Source organism: Mobula birostris, chromosome 13 (genome assembly GCF_030028105.1).
Source record: "Mobula birostris isolate sMobBir1 chromosome 13, sMobBir1.hap1, whole genome shotgun sequence".
NCBI classification, from domain to species: domain Eukaryota; kingdom Metazoa; phylum Chordata; class Chondrichthyes; order Myliobatiformes; family Myliobatidae; genus Mobula; species Mobula birostris.
In genome coordinates, this window is record NC_092382.1 from 89,151,226 (window position 1) to 89,170,824 (window position 19,599).

Below are 19,599 nucleotides of genomic sequence, written 5' to 3' on the forward strand. Positions count from 1 at the left end.
CGGCTCTGTTCATTTACCTGGTCGGAAGACACGTCACCTGCCAATCAAGGTTTGACCCCACCCCGCCCATCAATGCACACCTCACCATTGGCCCCTTTAATTAGCCTTGTACTTGGCCTCGGGCAATTGGTCTTTGTAATCAGTTTAACCCTGCCGGCACCGAGCCATTGGCTTCCCTGTGAATCACCTGGGCTGGACCTTCCAGACCTATAAAGGAGCCCACGTGGGCGTGACCCTCTCTCTTTTTTGCTCCCTCCAAGGGACCACCCGGCTGGTTGTGAGTTGTGCTTTGAATAGGGTTGGGAGTGTGGATATTCTCCCTAAGCAGAAGAAGTGTGTGTGTACTTTGTGCCCACGCGATTTTATTAATTGTCCGCGTGTATTTTATTGCTGATCGGACTACTGTAAATTGTGTGCGTGTTGCTTCTGTTGCCATTTCCCCCCGTTTGCCTTCTGTAAATAAAATCCTTCACTACCCAGACTGTGTGCCCACAGCCCTTTACTTTGAGACCTACCGAGTCTGTTTCCTCACTTAGGACAATTGGCGCTGCGCGGGAAAAGTGTTCTGGAACAGGGGCAAAAAGGCCAGTGCAGGCACCGAGGATAGGATTCTCGGGTGGACCGACGAGAGAGAGGGATTTGAGCGCTGACGGACCAGGGTAAACCAGTGGACTGGTCCGAGCAGTTGGACCCACGTGGCGAGAAACTGGGGCACCACGCGGTCTCCCTCCTTAAGGTGTCGGTGTTTCCCAAAGCCAACGGGAGTCAAAGGGGTGCCTTTTGGTTGCTCGCGTCTGGTTAGTGTTTCTGGCCAAATCCAGCAGTAATGCAGCCAGAAGGACAGGGAGTTAGAAGAGCTCCGGCAGGCGGCAGTACAAGCTGCCCAGACTGGAGCCAATGATCTCGGGGTCAGGGGGACTGAAGTCGCCTGCAGGCTAATACAGCTGCAGCAGGAGCGGGCAGCCCGCTGGTCTGGCTGGCAGCCGGACCCGCTAAAAATTCGAGCCCAGGTCCAGCGCGGCGACAAGCTGGATCCGTGGCTGGAGGACGGGGCTGTACGGCTAACCAGTGACAGGGAGGGGGTGCCCGAGGAATCTAGTTCCCAGAACCGCCCGCCCCCCCCCCCACCCATGCACCCGAACCTCTGCACACTCGACCCGTCACCGCGCGATCCCAGGTCCACCGCAGGGGGTGGTGTGAGGATGACCAAGCCGCAGAGAGACATGCCGGTGGTCCCTCCGAAACCCGGGATTTCTCCCCAAAGGAGCTGACCCAGCTGGCGGATCGGTACCGCCAACGGCCGGGCGAGCACCTGGCCACGGGGCAGCTCCGGCTGTGGATGAGGGGGCTCCAACATCAGCCTCTCTCATCAAGAGGCGAGCGCGCTGGGGAGCCTCTCTGAGCAACAAGGCATGAACTGCCTTGGACCCTATGGACGCCGTAGCCGGAGATCCGGGCAGGCTCTACCCTGTGGGATCGGGTGGTGACCGCTGTGAGGGTCCGGTACCCCACCCTCCTGGAGTGGGATCTACACCGGCGCCCGCAATGGGGTACGGTCAGTGAGGGCACCCGGGTTTGATTGAGAGTGGGCGCTGGTCAAAGGCATTCACCAGGGAGCCTCCGACCGTAATTTTTTAGAAAACACCGGGGTTACCGGTGCCCTAACAGGTCACACCGCGCACCCCGATAGTCAGTGATCCTGCCCCTCATGGCACCAGCTAACGGGAGGACCGTGCGGTATGGCATCAGCCTCCTGGAAGGGCTTGAATAGATGCAGCGGGGGGCACCCACCCTGGTCCGTAGGACAGAGGCAAGGGCTGGAGACACAATCGCTGCCCGTTTTATGCGCAGGCAGCTGTACATGGCCACGGATCCCCAACCCTGACCTCTACATCCTGTGGAAGGAGCTTTGTGGCGGTGGGGTGGTGGGCAACTGGTCGATTGCACCCATCTCGTTATCATCGCTGTGTGTATATTATGTTGTGTCTGCCAAATTATTAAGAGCATAATAAGATACATTCTTTTTCTTCTCACAGTGTGTCATGCAATGCTTGGCGAGTGGCGTGGCTACCGAGGGGTGGACTGTATGGAGGGGGTCGGGACTGTCACGTGACGAATCTGCCCTTTGACCTGGTCGGAAGATACACCCCCTGCCAATCAAGGTTTGACCCCTCTTCGGCCATCAATGCACACCTAACCATTGGCCTCTTTAATTACGCAAACAACAGGAATTTTGCAGATGCTGGAAATTCAAGCAACACACATCAAAGTTGCTAGTGAACGCAGCAGGCCAGGCAGCATCTCTGGGAAGAGGTGCAGTCAGGACGAAGGGTCTCGGCCTGAAACGCCGACTGTACCTCTTCCTAGAGATGCTGTCTGGCCTGCTGCGTTCACCAGCAACTTTTATGGCCTCTTTAATTAGCCTTGTACTTGGCCTCGGGTAATTGGCGTTTGTAATCAGCTTAACTGACCGGCACCGAGCCATTGGCCTTCCTGTGGATCTCCCCCTCCCCCTCCCACTTTCCAATCTCTTACTAGCTCTTCCTACAGTTAGTTCTGATGAAGGGTCTTGGCCCGAATCGTCGACTGTACCTCTTCCTAGAGATGCTGCCTGACCTGCTGCGTTCACCAGCAACTTTGATGTGTGTTGCTTGGCCTTCCTGTGAATTACCTGGGCTGGACACTTCAGCCTTCTGGCATTAAAAGGGCGCCCCGTGTGCTGGACGCTCTCTTTGCCACTTCCGAGGGACCACTCTGCTTCATTCCAGGCTGAGAACCGTGGAATAGCGCTGGGGAAAATTGTTGGTAAGTTGTGCATTGAATAGGGTTGGTGATTGTGCCTGATAGCATTGAGCCGTGCCTGCACAGTGAAGGGGCTCGAGCATCGTACTGACTTTTCCCCTGGATGTGTGTGTGTGTACTTTATTCCCACGTTCGCTATTAATTGTCTGCGTGTGTTTTACTGCCGATCCGACTTTATCCACGACTGCTGTAAATTGTGTGCATGTTGTTTCTGTTGCCATTTTCCCATGGTTGCCTTTGAGACCTAAAGAATCTGTTTCCTCGCTTGCAGTTCTTTCATCCATGTGCCGGTCCAAGAGGCTCTTAAATATTCTGTAAATAAACTGTTTCACCCACGCAAGCCTATGTGTCCTCATTAAAAACAAACATAGCCTGCAGAAAGTACGAGGCAGAAACAGGAGATATACCTGACAAGCTTAATGTATGCGGACAACAGGATTCTATTCTTTATTTGTTGTTAGTCTCCCCGAGGGGAGGTGCACCGTTCCTGGAGGCACTGCAATACCGGGTCGATGCGCGAAGTGGATGGAGCAAGCCCCTATTCCATCTCCCTGTTCCAAAAATCAATTTAATATATGATCCCCAGATAAGGGACGTATTAGATATTAAACTTATAAGAACAGATTTTTTTATTTCAAAATGTACTTTATTCAAAAATAAATATATACAATAAACCATTCAATAACTTTCCATCCTTTACATACGTTTCCATTAAAGTCAGTGCAGATCTGTACTTACAGCCATCTACATCTGATCTTAGTCAAAAGGCCGAGAAGCGCTACCCACAACTGTCTGGACCCTTTCAGATCCTGCTAGTCTTCCCTCTATTAAGTTGGACTGACTGTCTACAGGCCACTGATTTATCCTACCTCTCTTCAACGTTTGAAGTAGGTTTGGTGTAATTTATCTGAATCTTTGGCATATATTGTCTTTATCTCCCTTGTCGCGAAACCTCTTTTGGAATATAGCTGAAAATGTAAAATAGCTGATATTTCGCCAACCAAATGAGAGAGGCGGCCCTGGTTTACATAGAAAATAGAAAATAGGTGCAGGAGTAGGCCATTCGGCCCTTCAAGCCTGCATCGCCATTTATTATGATCATGGCTGATCATCCAACTCAGAACCCCGCTCCAGCCTTCCCTCCATACCCCCTGACCCCCGTAGCCACAAGGGCCATATCTAACTCCCTCTTAAATATAGCCAATGAACTGGCCTCAACTGTTTTCTGTGGCAGAGAATTCCACAGATTCACCACTCTCTGTGTGAAGAAGTTCTTCCTAATCTCGGTCCTAAAAGGCTTCCCCTCTATCCTCAAACTGTGGCCCCTCATTCTGGACTTCCCCAACATCGGGAACAATCTTCCTGCATCTAGCCTGTCCAATCCCTTTAGGATCTTATACGTTTCAATCAGATCCCCCCTCAATCTTCTAAATTCCAACGAGTACAAGCCCAGTTCATCCAGTCTTTCTTCATATGAAAGTCCTGCCATCCCAGGAATCAATCTGGTGAACCTTCTTTGTACTCCCTCTATGGCAAGGATGTCTTTCCTCAGATTAGGGGACCAAAACTGCACACAATACTCCAGGTGTGGTCTCACCAAGGCCTTGTACAACTGCAGTAGTACCTCCCTGCTCCTGTACTCAAATCCTCTCGCTACAAATGCCAGCATACCATTCGCCTTTTTCACCGCCTGCTGTACCTGCATGCCCACTTCCAATGACTGGTGTATAATGACACCCAGGTCTCGTTGCACCTCCCCTTTTCCTAATCGGCCATACTCCTCCTCTCAGCTGATAGTCCTGTCGAACTGTTCTGCCCGCCGTCTCTAGCGTCTGATGTCATTGCAAGTGTGATGACTTTTACAGAGGGCGTCGCAGGGGCCAAACTCGATCGTGATCGTTGCAGCGAGAGCAAAGTTTGTGCAGGGTCATTCGGCGGGCCTGGCGGAGCAGGTGTTTGGGGAGGGGGGGTGGACCTCCGGAAACGGGAGGAGTGTGGATAGGAACATCGGATAGAAGCGATGGCGCGGGATTGCGAAGAAAGGGAGGGTTGTAAATGGGGGAAGTGAGGCCGTTTGAGGAGGGACGATGGGTGGTTGAGTTGGTGGGGGAGATGGATGGGGTAGAGTCGGACGAAAGGGAGGGGGTAGGGTTGCAACTCGGACAATATTTAAGTGTGAGCTGGCATGTGGCAAATAACGGCATTGCAGTCAATGGATTTTTCCACAGAAAATAATCTAACCGTCCGGCTGGACTATGGCTTGTATCACTTACTACATCTCCAAGGAGGAAAAAAAAGGTGGAAATTTGGGGAAAAGAGTCATAAAATGCCGAAAAGGATTCGATGGTAATGTAGCATTCTGTTGAGAAAGAAGCAGTTAATGAATCAGATGTGATGTGATCCTTAATCATGGCAGTGATCTTTCATCAGTTCTAAGGAAGAGCCATTAACCTGACACATTTGCTCTGTTTCTCTGCAGAATGCTGACTTAAGTGCCAAGTACTCCCAGCACTTATTTTAATTGAAAAGATATTGCCATTTTGTCGTTACATTATTCTCCCAGTTCCTTTCGTCCACTCTTGGGGAGCAATGTTGTTTTTTGCAGGACCAGCCGCAGATTAGTGTTTCAATAACCCTATGCAGTGAACCTTATTCGCTCAACACTTGGTGTGATAGCGGAATACTAAGTTGCAGATTACAGAATGTTAAATAACCTGCACAGTAACATTCTGACTTCTTTGCCTTTTTCCCTCTGTGGTTTGGAAACTTTAAAGTTTGGCTATTTCCAAGGCTAAAGTTACTCAAATTTATTTTAATTGTTTTCTTTTAAATGGTAGTGTATCTGTGATTGAACGGGGAGACTGCTCTTAAGTGCCAGGGCACGTCTTTTAGGCAGAATGTACGAGCCACAGGTCTTTATGATGCACGTTCTACGAGTCTGTGGTCGCCAGTGCTATCATGTTTGCTGTTGTGTGCTGGGGCTGCAGGCTGAGGGTAGCAGACACCAACAGAATCAACAAACTCAGCATCTGCAGATTATTTTGTGTGAACAGAATCAACAAACTCATTTTTAAGGCCAGTGATGTTGTGGGGATGGAACTGGACTCTCTCACGGTGGTGTCTGAAAAGAGGATGCTGTCTAAGTTGCATGCCATCTTGGACAATGTCTCCCATCCACTACATAATGGACTGGTTGGGCACAGGAACAGATTCAGCCAGAGACTCATTCCACTGAGATGCAACACAGATCCTGCCTGTGGTCATCAAACTTTACAACTCCTCCCTTGGAGGGTCAGACACCCTGAGCCAATAGGCTGGTCCTGGACATTTCATAATTTACTGACATAATTTACATATTACTGTTTAACTATTTATGTTTTTATTACTATTTATTATTTATGGTGCAACTGTAATGAAAACCAATTTCCCCCAGGATCAATAAAGTATGACTATGACTATGATTTTGTGTTACAGAGTTACCCTGGGATCAGCCTGCTGTGAGTTGCCAAGAGTACTGCAATTGGGATGAAAAGAAACTCTCTCTGACGCCATGGAAGAAGATTGAACCTTTCCCATCAAGTAAGGAAATGATTTGGAATCTGCCCTTTGGCTAGTGCAGCATTGAGTATAGTGAAGTAATTTGGTGTTTTAAAATTTTGGGCTGTTTTTGGAGCATTAAAAGGTAGACAGGTAAAACTTCCTCCACCACATTGACGCTGTTTCCAGCTCCCGTGTGGAGCTCGTCATATTTAGTGTGGAGAGAGTCCTGACAAAGGGTCTCGGCCCGAAACGTCGACTATACCTCTTCCTAGAGATGCTGCCTGGCCTGCTGCATTCACCAGCAACTTTTATGTCTGTTGCTTAAAATTCCAGCATCTGCTGATTTCCTTATGTTGTCGTCAGATTTATCAACTTTTCCCACCAACATACACCCGCTCTCTCGAATCTGTTTGGTCCACTATCATGATCTTGCTCCCTTTCCTGATCTTTATTTCTCTCTCTGCAGAAACAGATTACCTTCTGGCCTCTTTAACAAACCTACTGACTCCCACAGTTACCTTGTCCACAACAGTTACTTTCTGACATTAAATGTACCTATGGAAACTCTTCTCACACTGTCACTGTCAAGGATACTATTCCCTTCTCTCAGTTCCTCTGTCTCTGCTGCATCTGATTTTATGAGGAGGTTTTTCATTCCAGGACATCCAAGATATCCTTTCTTCATCAATAAAGGGGTTTCCTGTCCACTGCGATCAATACAGAACTCACCTGTATCTCCTCCATTTCCTGCATGTATGCCCTCTCCCCATCTCCCTTCCACAACATAATAAGGTCAGGGATATGGTTACTTTGTTTGCATCTACAATGCACTGAGGCTCTGCATCCAACATATTCTCTGCAATTTCCACTATCTCCACCAGGATCTCACCACCAGGCACATCTTCCTCTCCACGTCCGTCTCCATTTATCACAGGGATCACTCTCGCTGTGACACTGGTCCACCAAATACCTTGCAACCACAATAAGTGTTACATCTATCCCTATACCTCTACCTTAATCACTCTCCCTCCCAGTGTAGCCTCCTCTACATTGGTGAGACCCAACTCAGTTTGGGGATCACTAATTGACGCACAAACACGAGGAATTCTGCTGATGCTGGAAATTCAAGCAACACACATCAAAGTTGCTGGTGAACGCAGCAGGCCAGGCAGCATCTCTAGGGAGAGGTACAGTCTACGTTTCAGGCCGAGACTCTTCGTCAGGACTAGGGACCTAACGAAGGATCTCAGCCTGAAACATTGACTGTACCTCTCCCTAGAGATGCTGCCTGGCCGACTAATTGATGCACCTTCACTCTTTATGCTGCAATAACCAGCATATCTTGGTGACCAGTGATTTTAATACCACTCCCCATTCACATACTGACATGCTGCCCATGGCTTTCTCTACTGTGAAGTTGAGGCTGGACACAGATTAGGGTATTAACACCTCATATTCCATGTTGGTAGAACTAGAGAAGGAGTACACAGGTTGGAGAACCTTGAAAACCTTCTTTGATTCCCTGGTTGTCTGGTGGGAAGCCACCAAGGAGAACATCAAGAAGTTCTTCATACGCAAGGGTATCCAGAAAGCAAGGCAGGAGCAGAGGGAACTGGTTGAGGCAGGTTCGATGTTGTCATTTAACGTTAAATTGGATAGCTATATGGACAGGAAAGGAATGGAGGGTTATGGGCTGAGTGCAGGTCGGTGGGACTAAGTGAGAGTAAGAGTTCAGCATGGACTAGGAGGGCCAAGATGGCCTGTTTCCGTGCTGTAATTGTTATATGGTTATATGGAACTGTGTAAACTCCAGACAGAGTTGCAGCAACTTCTCCTTCTGCAATCGAAGTGGGTGGATGTCAGGGAGAAATTGCGAGAGGTGAAGGGCCGGTAAACCCAGCATCTCGCCACCGAATCCTCCAAGGTCATCTTCCGATCAAGGGTCCAAACCGTGGGGCAGGACGAGACGTGCTCATGCTTCTTCTTCCAAAAGGTGCACAAGGGGAGCTCTGTGATCCTCAACCTTAAGGAAGAGGACCATAGAACCATAGAAACTACAGCACAGAAACAGGCCTTTTGGCCCTTCTTGGCTGTGCCGAACCATTTTCTGCCTAGTCCCACTGACCTGCACATGGACCATATCCCCCCATACACCTCCCATCCATGTATCTGTCCAATTTATTCTTAAATGTTAAAAAAGAACCCGCATTTACCACCTCGTCTGGCAGCTCATTCCATACTCCCACCACTCTCTGTGTGAAGAAGCCCCCCCTCACCCTTAACCCATGTCCTCTGGTTTTTTTTCTCCCCTTGCCTCAGTGGAAAAAGCCTGCTTGCATTCACTCTATCCATACCCATCATAATTTTATATACCTCTATCAAATCTCCCCTCATTCTTCTACACTCCAGGGAATTAAGTCCTAACCTATTCAACCTTTCTCTGTAACTGAGTTTCTCAAGTCCCGGCAACAACCTTGTAAACCTTCTCTGCATTCTTTCAACCTTATTTATATCCTTCCTGTAATTTGGTGACCAAAACTGAACACAATACTCCAGATTCGGCCTCACCAATGCCTTATACAACCTCATCATAACATTGCAGCTCTTATACTCAATACTTCGATTAATAAAGGCCAATGTACCAAAAGCTCTCTTTACGACCCTATCTACCTGTGACGACACTTTTAGGGAATTTTGTATCTGTATTCCCAGATCCCTCTGTTCCACTGCACTCCTCAGTGCCTTACCATTAACCCTGTATGTTCTACCTTGGTTTGTCCTTCCAACATGCAATACCTCACACTTGTCTGCATTAAACTCCATCTGCCATTTTTCAGCCCATTTTTCCAGCTGGTCCAAGTCCCTCTGAAGGCTCTGAAAACCTTCCTCGCTGTCTACTACACCTCCAATCTTTGTATCATCAGCAAATTTGCTGATCAGTCTACGAGGACGGCTCAGTCGTGTCCTCGTTGACTGACATACTGAGGATCTGCAGGTCCTTCTGTGCCGGTCTGTACGACGAAAAGGCCACAGACTCCACAGCCTCCCGCAACTTCCTGTCATCTGTCACGCAGGTCTTAGGCGATGGCAAGTGGGAGAGTCTGGATCACCCACTGACCCTGGTTGAGCTGACAGGCTCCATCCATTCCTTTGGGTCGGGTAAGACTCCCAGAGGCGATGGCTTACCGGCTGAGTTGTACTCGGCTTTGTGGAACTGGATGGGCCCAGACCTGCTGAAGGTGTACAACACTATGCTTCTGGCCGGCAGTATGTCAGAGTCCATGAGGAAGGGCATCATCACTCTCATCTACAAGCAGAAGGGAGAAAGGGAGGACATTAGGAATTGGAGACCCATCTCCCTCCTGAATGTGGACTACAAGATCCTGTCCAAAGGCTATCGCCAACAGGGTCAAGTCTGCTCTGGGACAGGTGATCCACCCGGACCAAACCTGTGCTGTACCGGGCAGGAAGATCTCGGGCAGCCTCGCGCTGCTGAGGGACACCATCGCCTACGTGCAGGACAGGGGGGTGGACGCCTGCCTGGTCAGCTTCGACCAGGAGAAAGCCTTCGACAGGATATTGCACACGTACATGGCGGACATACTCTCCAAAATGGGTTTTGGGGAGGGAATCCGGAATCGGATCAGACTGCTCTACACAGACATCTGTAGTGCAGTCCATGTCAACAGGTGGGAAACCTTTCCTCCCTGTCTTGTTCGTGTGCTGCATTGAACCCTTTGCCAAAGCCATCAGGAGGGATGAGGGCATAAGAGGGGTGACGCTGCCAGGCAGTGGAGGGACCCAAGTGAAAACCTCCCTGTACATGGACGACATTACCGTCTTCTGCTCTGATCCAAGGTGGGTTCGCAGGCTGATTAGCATCTGCGAACAGTTTGAGCTGGCGTCAGGGGCTAGGGTCGACCGCACAAAGAGCGAAGCTATGCTCTTCGGCAACTGGCAGGACCGATCCAGTGTCGCCTTCACCGTCCGTTCTGATCACGTGAAGGTGTTGGGGATTTGGTTTGGAGGGGCCGAGGTGTGCAACAAGAACTGGGAGGAGCGGACTGCCAAGGTGAAACAGAAACTGGGTCTGTGGGCAGGGTGCTCCCTGTCGATAACGGGCAAGAACCGGGTCATCAGGTGTGAGGTGCTTTCAGGGCTGCTGTACTTAGCGCAGGTGTGGCCCGTCCCTTGCTCCTACAGCTCAGAAATCACCTGAGCTGTCTTCAGATTCGTCTGGGGATCCAAGATGGAGCGGGTCAGATGGGCCGTCATGCACAAGTCCCTGGACATTGGGGGCAAAAACGTACCCATTGTCTCCTTCACCCTGATGGCCAGCTTCGTGTGTGGCTGCATCAGGTTGTGTGTAGAACCCAGGTATGTGGGCACCAAGTACCACTACGTGCCCAGGCTCTACCTGTCGCCCTGGCTACGAAGGATGGGTCTGGCCCCACTCCCGCGCAACACCCCAGTCAGCTAGTAGTTGCCACCATACCTGTCCTTCGTAGCAAAGTTCTTCCAGGAGAACGCCTTTGACCACAGGGCCATCAGGCAGTGGTCGGCACTTAATGTCCTGCAGGCACTGCAGGAGAAGGAGGTGATGGACACAGTGGAGTGGTTCCCTGAGCAGACCGTCCAGTTTATCTGGCAAAATGCTTCATCGCTGGATCTCACCAACAGGCACCAAGACCTTGCCTGGCTGGCAGTGAGAGGGGCCCTCCCAGTCAGATCCCTCCCGTACGCCCGGGATGTCATCTCCACACCCCGCTGCACACGGGAGGACTGCAGTGAGGAGGAGTCTGTGACCCACCTCTTTGCAGAGAGGGTTTGGAGGATGGAAGGGACGGTGTCGAGATTCATTGCCAACAGCTGCATAACAGAGGACTCCCTGATTTATGGGCTGCTCTTGGGGACGCACACGGAGACCGACATCCGGTGCTGCTGGCAGATCATCAACTCGGTGAAAGACGCTCTTTGGTCAGCCCGAAACTTGATAATCTGCCAGCACATGGAGATGTCTGTGGGAGAATGCTGCCGACTGGCACATTCTCGGCTGCAGGAGTACTTTATACTTTATTGTCACCAAGCAATTGATACTGGAGCGTACAATCATCACAGCAACATTTGATTCTGCTCTTCGTGATCCCTGGAGTACAAATCAATAGTAAATATTAAAAAAAATTATAAATCACGTGCTGAGGGATGCAATCAAACTTGGTGCAGCCGCAACAACGGCTCGGTGGGGAAGGACCACAGTTTAAGGTTTGTCACCCGCGGGAGTAGGAGGAGTCGGGTCGGGAGGGGTATTCCCCTCATCAGCGGTGTGGATAGATGAATCAAAATCGTGCTACAGAAGTGGCTGGAAATGTGGAAAGGTATAGACTGTAATGGAACATCAGTAAAGGATTGAGAGTCAACTCTTGGTTTTATTGTAAGTAGGTTTTATTCTTGACTAAGGTTTGAGAGTCAAGGAATGATTTATTTTAAACATCATTTTGAATAAGGACTGAGAGTCAATGCATGATTTATTGTAAATAACTTTTTATTGTATAAGGACTCAGAGTCAACAAATGGTTTTTTTGCAAATAATTTTATTTTGTAATATTTCTGAATAAAGTATATTTTTCCAAAAAAATCTGTTCTTATCAGTTTAATATCTGGTACGTCCCTTATCTGGGGACCATATATTAAATTGATTTTTGGAACAGGGAGGTGGAATAGGGGCTTCCTCCGTCCACTCCATGCATCGACCCAGTATTGCAGTACCCCCGGGAATGCTGTACCTCCCCTCGGGGAGATTAAACAACAAATAAAGAGTAGAATTCAGTTATCTGTACGCATTAAGCTTCTTAGGCTTTTTTCCCCCTATTTCTTCATTGTACTTTTACAGGTAGCATTAATGGTAAGGCTCTTGGCAGTGTGGAGGATCAGAGGGTTCTTGGGGTCCGAGTCCATAGGACGCTCAAAGCACCTATGTAGGTTGACTCTGTGGTTAAGAAGGCATACGGTGTATTGGCCTTCATTAATCATGGAATGGAATTTAGGAGCCGAGAGGTAATGTTGCAGCTATATAGACACTGGTCAAACCCCACTTGGAGTACTGTGCTCAGATCTGGTCGCCTCACTACTGGAAGGATGCGGAGCCATAGGAAGAGTGCAGAGGAGATTTACAAGGATGTAGCCTGGGTTGGGGAGCATGCCTTATGAAAACAGGTTGAGTGAACTTGGCCTTTTCTCCTTGGAGCGATGGAGCATGAGAGGTGACCTGATAGAGGTGTATAAGATGATGAGAGGCATTGATCTTGTGGATAGTCAGAGGCTTTTCCCAGGGCTGAAATGGCTGCCACAGAGGACACAGGTTTAAGGTGCTGGAGAGTAGGTACAGAGGAGATGTCAGTGGTTAGTTTTTTACTCAGAGCTAGTGTAGGTGGATACGATAGGGTCTTTTAAGAGACTCCTGGACAGGTACATGTAAATGGACACGTAAATAGAGGGCTATAGGTAAGCCTAGTAATTTCTGAGGTAGGGACATGTTCGGCGCAACTCTGTGGGCCGAGGGTCCTGTACTGTGCTTTTCAATGTTCCTATGTGTCGGTCCACTACTGTGTGAGATTGGTTGGTGCGGAGGGAGATCCTCCCTGTGTCTGACCACGGGAGTTTGTGATGGAACTGTGTACAATCTAAAGAACTTACTACAGTGCACCGCTTTATGCAGCAGCCTCCACCCCAGAACCCCGACCTCCAGTGTCTGACCCTGGGAGTGTGTGATGGGACGATGCAGAGTAAACCTCACTTAGAGTCTGCCCTGTGAGTGTATGATATGACAGTGTGGAGGGAATTTTGGGATGGGTCAGCCTGGAGGGAGATTCTCGCAATGTCTAACACTGGAGAGATTTCTCCCTGTGTCTGACCCCCGTGGTGTGCAATGTGATGATGCAGAGGGAGCTTCACTCAGTATCTGACCGTGGGAGTGTGTGATGCAATGGTATGGAGGGAGATTCTCACAAAGTCTGGCAGTGGGAGTTTCTGATGGGACGGTGTAGATGGAGCTTCACTCTGTTTTTGAACCCGGGGGTGTGAGATGGGTCGGTGTGGAGGGGGCTTCACTCAGTGTCTGATCCCGGGAGTGTGAGCTGGGACTGTGCGGAGGAAGCTTGACTGTCTGGCCCCGGGTTTGTGTGCCGGGTCTGTGCAGAGGGAGCTTCAGCCCGTGTAGATTGCTTCTGTTCCCTTCTCTTGTTCACGATCTTGGTGGACGCGGGTCCAATATTATACAGTATATGAGCTTCCAATCTCCTTTGTTGTTTTTGTCTGTGAGAACAAGGAGAGTGCACGGGAAAGTGATGGTCAGGATAGTGCGCATATCTGAGGTGTGAGGATGCAGTGGTCAGCCAGGATGGGGATGGGGAGTGAAGAGATCCTGGGGACCAGACACCATCAGACTGACATCCCTCAGCCTGGAGCTGAGATGCTGCTGTACCAGTGTGAGGAGCTCAGACCCATTATTGCAGTTCACCGGGTGCAGGGGCAGCGGTAACCCCAGGGCACTCTTTCTCCTCTAATGAGACTCAAGTCTGACACCAAGGCGGGAAGTTACAGTGGTTTATTGATTTCATCATTTCAAATGTAAATTAAACAATGTGTGGGCTGCTGACATGCTGGAATAAATAAGCTGCTCCCGATTCACTCACAGTCACACACAATTAACTGACCGGCGACAACGAGTGACCGGTTGAATAATCAGTCCCGTTTCTCACCGTCACTCTGCATCGGGGAACCAACGATTATAAGATCACACTTCAGGGCTGTGTCCGAGATCGCTGCAGATCCAGGGTCACTGCAAAGGTATCTGTCAGTTTAGCATCATTATATTGGCCAGACTGCCGAATGCACCATCTTCAGTAAAGGGAGCAAAAGGATTCCCTCCCAGGATAATCCCACCCCGGGACACTGGTGTCCCAGACTGAGCCCCGGCCCCCGGGCTCTTCCTGTCTGTGTAATTCCCCGGGGTCTCACGTGGGGAGTCTCGAACCCGCACATCTGGCGCAAGCTGCACCGCTGGACAGGAGGCAGAAATACGTCACTGATACGCTGCCGATGTCATAGAGTGTGAGACTGGAGCCAGTTCCCTTAAAACCGTTGGGAATTAAACCTGGCGCGAGGCCACTAAAGGTAAGGGCAGCCATCAAAGTGGAGGGCGGGAAATCAGCCAAAGTGGCGGAGATGTTCACAGACAAACTGTCAGTCCGGGTCTGGGTTCCTGCAGAGATCTCAGTTCCTTCTCCCCGGTCCGACTGAACCAATGCTCCCACAGCCTGAAACAGATGGAAGAATAAAGATGAAATAAACAGATTACACAACAGTGTCAGTGACAGGGGACTGGGGTTAATGCTTCAACAACACTCACAGACAAATTATCACCAGAAAACCCGCGGATCCGCTGACATTTTATCACATTGAACACTAACAGAAACACTCACTGAATCAGCTTCAGACTCGGGAGGGTCACGATGAGGCGGTGGAGAGCTGGGACAGATTGGTCTGTGAGCGAGTTTGATCCCAGGCCCAGCTCCATCAGTGATGGGTTTACTGAGAGCAGAGATGAGATCCTCAGCACCAGGATCTGTGAGACCGACACTCCTCAGCCTGGAGATGAAAGAGAGTGAGGGTGAAGGACACAGAGAGACAGGAGACGGTACAAATCCCCAGTGTTTATCAGTAACACAATTACTGATCACATTAATGTTCAGTGTCAGACACCCGGTGACTAAACATAATCTCCCACTGTGTGGTACTTACCACAATCTCTGTACTTTACACTCTGGGTTCCTCAGAGCCGCAGACACCGGTTTCACTCCCGAATCTCCCAGTTTATTATAACTCGTCACTGATGTCTTTGTACTGATAGCGAATGTGAGCTGTTTGACACAAGAATCTGTGAGACTGACATTTTCCAGCCTGGAGATGAGAGAGAGTGAGGGTGAAGGACACAGAGAGACAGGAGACGGTACAAGTCCCCAGTGTTTATCAGTAACATAATTACTGATCACATTAATATTCAGTGTCAGACACCCAGTGACTGTAAACACAATCTCCCACAGTCTGATACTTACCGCAGTGCCTGTATTTTACACTCTGGGTCCCTAAGAGCCGCAGACACCAATTTCACTCTTGAATCTCCCAGTTTATTACCATGCTAGTCCAGCTCTGTCAGTGATCTGTTTGTACTGAGAGCAGAAACGAGATCCTCAGCACCAGAATCTGTGAGACCGACCTGGATCAGCCTGGAGCTGAGAGTGAGGGAGAATGACACAGAGTGGATTTTTTGAGGATGTGACTAAACACATTGATGAAGGAAGAGCAGTAGATGCTGTGTATATGGATTTCAGCAAGGCATTTGATAAAGGTAGCCCATGCAAGGCTTATTGAGAAAGTAAGGAGGCATGGGATCCAAGGGGACATTGCTTTGTGGGTCCATAACTGGCTTGCCACAGAAGGCAAAGAGTGGTTGTAGATGGGTCATTTTCTGCTTGGAGGCCGGTGACCAGTGGTGTGCCACAGGAATCTGTTATGGGACCCCTTCTCTTCATGATTTTTACAAATCACCTGGATAAGGAAGTGGAGGGATGGGTTAGTAAGTTTGCTGATGACACAAGGCTGGAGGGCTGTCAAGAGGTTACAGTGGGACATTGACAGTATGCAAAACCCGGCTGAGAAGTGGTAGATGGAATTCAACCCAGATAAGTGAAGTGGTTCATTTTGGTAGGTCAAATATGATGACAGAATATAGTATTAATGGTAAGACTCTTGGCCGTGTGGAGGATCAGAGGGATCTTGGGGTCCAAGTCCATAGGACGCTCAAAGCAGCTGCGCATGTTGACACTGGTTAAGAAGGCATACGGTGTATTGGCCTTCATCAATTATGGAATTGAATTTAGGAGCAGAGAGGTAATGTTGCAGCTATATAGGACCCTGGTCAGAGCCCATTTGGAGTTCTGGTTGCCTCACTACAGGAAGGATGTGGAAGCCATAGAAGGGTGCAAAGGAGATTTACAAGGATGTTGTCCAGATTGGGGAGCATGCCTTATGAAAACAGGTTGAGAGAGCTCGGCCTTTTCTCCTTGGAGTGATGGAAGATGAGAGGTGACCTGATAGAGCTGTATAAGATGATGAGAGGCATTGATCATGTGGATAATCAGAGGCTTTTCCCCAGGGCTGAAATGGCTGCCACAAGAGGACACAGGTTTAAGGTGCTGGGGAGTAGGTACAGAGGAAATATCAGGGGCAAGTTTTTTTTTACTCAGGGAGTGGTGAGTCCATGGAAAGGGCTGCCGGCAATGGTGGTGGAGTCGGATACAATAGGATCTTTTAAGAGACTTTTGGATAGGTACATGGAGTTTAGAAAAATATAAGGCTATGGGTAAGCCTAGTAATTTCTAAGGTAGGGACATGTTGGGCACAACTTTGTAGGCCGAAGGGCCTGTATTGTGCTGTAGGTTTTCTATGTTTCTATGAGAGACAGGAGGCTGTATAATTCCCCACTGTTTATCAGTAACACAATTACTGATCACATTAATGTTCAGTGTCAGACACCCAGTGCCAGTAAACAGAATCTCCCACAGTCTGGTACTTACCCCAGTTTCTGTATTTTACACTCCGGGTTCCTCAGAGCCGCCGACACCAGTTTCACTCCTGAATCTTCCAGTTTATTCGCCCCAAGTCTAAACACAAACAGACAAATTGATGAACAAAGTGATTCAAACCGTGGATCTGAGGGAATTTCCCTCAGTCGGATATTTCAGGAAACATTAAACCCTTCAGTAAATCACTGATCAGAATTCCCATCACCGTCGATGTCCCTCACTGCCCAGCTCCAGGCTATTCGCCGAATGTCAGTGATTTAGTCTGTTGGTGTAACCCTATAAACTCCACATATTCTGTCTCATTCCCTGATGGTTAAAAAAGTGTTCCTGATGTCAGAGCATCGGAAGGGGTAGGGCCTAAGGTTGGAAGAAAGTTCTGAATGGTGGGGCAGAGTGAGGAAGATTAGTGAATGGGAAAGCATCGATGGGAGACGGTGGAAGAGACCTCACCTGAGGAAAAGGCATAGGAAGAGAGAACCTGCAGGAGGGCGAGGGATAGGGAAGATGGAACTTGCAGGAAGAAACGGAATGGAGAAGAGAATTCTAGCAGGTGGAAGGGGGATGGGAATGAGAGATCCCATGGGAGGAAGATGACGGGGATGAGAGATCCCACAGGAGGAAGGGATTGGGAATGAGAGATCCTACAGGAGGAAGGGGGATGGGATGAGAGATCCCACAGGAGAAAGGGGAACGGGGATGAGAGATCCCACTGGAGGAAGAGGGATTGAGAAGAAAGATTCCACAGTAGGCAGAGGGATGTGAAAGACGGATCTCACAGGGGGAAGGGGGTGGCAATGAGAGATCCCACAGGAGGAAGGGGGATGGGGAAGAGAGATCCCACAGGAGGCAGTGGGATGCAGAAGAGAGATCTCACGAGACGAAGGCTGATGGGAAAGAGAGTTCCCAAGGAGGATAAAAATGGGAAATCATAATCCCACAAGAAGTGTTGGTCTGAACTGAGGCCCACAATCAGGAGAGGAGATGCCACCATAGATTCTAGCTATCTGTTAGTGAGCACATTCACACAAGTGTAAAGCTGGGACTGTCTGCTGACGGTCCTTTGTCCCTCACCGGGAAGGGTGTTTGAATCTCTGACCCACCTGCTGCAGTCAGTGTTGGTCTGGGTGTCACTAACAGTGAGAAGGAACATTGTCAATGGACGTGTCACAGGCAGTGAGAAACACGGCCATTCCAGTGATTTACTACCATAAAACCAATGGCCGTTGCTCACTAATCTGATGAAGTCTCCATCGTCCTTTCACAGGGAACCAGAGAAACCTCCTGTCCTTGGGGAATTACTGACTGATCCGCTCAGCATTTGTCACAATTCTTCACAATCTACAGTTTTACCCAAATCCCTTTACATTGAAACAACACAATGGAACAGTTTCACATTTCAGAGTTGAGATAAATCAAGTTACCCCAACTCCTGGCACTTGTGCAGCCCGGGTCCCAGCCACTGGATTCCTTCACACTAAATGTTGCAGCTCTCCAGGTCGAGGCATTTTATTGTATCACGGAGACGGATGGCATGAGACAGGACCGCGCAGTCAATCGGGGTCAGTGTCATTCTGCTGAATGAAAGTGTATCCACAGATTCCAGTGCAGCCTGAGCCAGTCCAGGATTCTGAGACTCAAACAGGTAGTGCAATGTGTTCAGGAGGCTCCTTTCACCAGCTTCACTCCATGTGTTTCTACTCTGGCGTTTAACCTCCTCCCTCACCCAGTCAATCACCCGGCAGGTTGTTTGATGATGAAATGGACCCAGAAACTCCTCCAGGCCCTGAGCTGTCATTGGAGAGGAGAGACCAGCAACAAAATGGAGAAATACCTCAGATCGCGCATCAGTCATGTTGTGAACTTCAGTGAGGAATTTCAGGATATCCCTGGGATGTGGATTCAGGAATTGTGCGACTGCAGCTACAAACTCTTGGATGGTGAGGTGTGGGAATGTGTACACCACGCTCCGGGCAGAGTCTTCTCTATAATTATGTGGTCTTTGTCAGTTTTTCCATCTTGCTTGTCTTGTGTTTCTGTGATATCATTCTGGAGGAACATTGTATCATTTCTTAATGCATGCATTACTAAATGACAATAAAAGAGGACTGTGTGTCCTCATAATCTAAAAAAATGTGGAGATTTGTGGCAAATATGATTATATGATATATAATATGTACAATATCTGAAATACATCTTATGGAAATATTTGTTTGATGATGAACTTCAATAAAAACAAATTACAAAAGAGACTATACTGACTTTGACTTATTTTATCATTAGGCTCCAAATATCTCAAAACTTCACCTGAATAATAGACTCCAAAACTTTCCAACCACTGAGGTTAGGCCAACTGGCCTATAATTTTACGAAGTAGGGAAAATATGTAAATGCTGGAAATCTGAGCAACGCGCACAAAATGCTGGAGGGAGGCGATGGGCGGGCAAGAAGGTAGCATGAGGGAACAACAAGGGCATGGGGAATGGTGAAGGGGAGGGCAAGCATCACTGGAAGTTTGAGAAATCGATGTTCATGCCACCAGGTTGGAGGTTACTCAAATGGAACATAAGGTGTTGTTCCTCCAACCTGGGAGAGGCCTTATCCCGACAGTGCAGGA

The 19,599-nt window shown here is 48.9% G+C and overlaps 1 long non-coding RNA gene and 2 other non-coding genes across 4 annotated transcripts; 2 read left to right on the top strand and 1 right to left on the bottom strand.

Annotated features, from left to right (window-relative positions):
* The first annotated feature begins 252 nt into the window (after nucleotides 1–252).
* Nucleotides 253–19,196, top strand: LOC140207145 (uncharacterized). 2 transcript variants are annotated; one of them, XR_011888509.1, is made up of 5 exons: nucleotides 253–277; nucleotides 2,037–2,162; nucleotides 5,031–5,148; nucleotides 6,277–6,381; nucleotides 18,250–19,196. It is a non-coding gene; the product is annotated as an uncharacterized lncRNA (long non-coding RNA). The 2 variants fall into 2 exon arrangements; XR_011888510.1 differs by having other exon boundaries at nucleotides 18,728–19,196.
* Nucleotides 3,274–3,464, bottom strand: LOC140208731 (U2 spliceosomal RNA). Its single transcript, XR_011888895.1, has one exon. It is a non-coding gene; the product is annotated as a U2 spliceosomal RNA (small nuclear RNA).
* LOC140208740 (U2 spliceosomal RNA) lies at nucleotides 11,946–12,130 on the top strand. Its single transcript, XR_011888898.1, has one exon. It is a non-coding gene; the product is annotated as a U2 spliceosomal RNA (small nuclear RNA).
* Nucleotides 19,197–19,599: the final 403 nt, after the last annotated feature.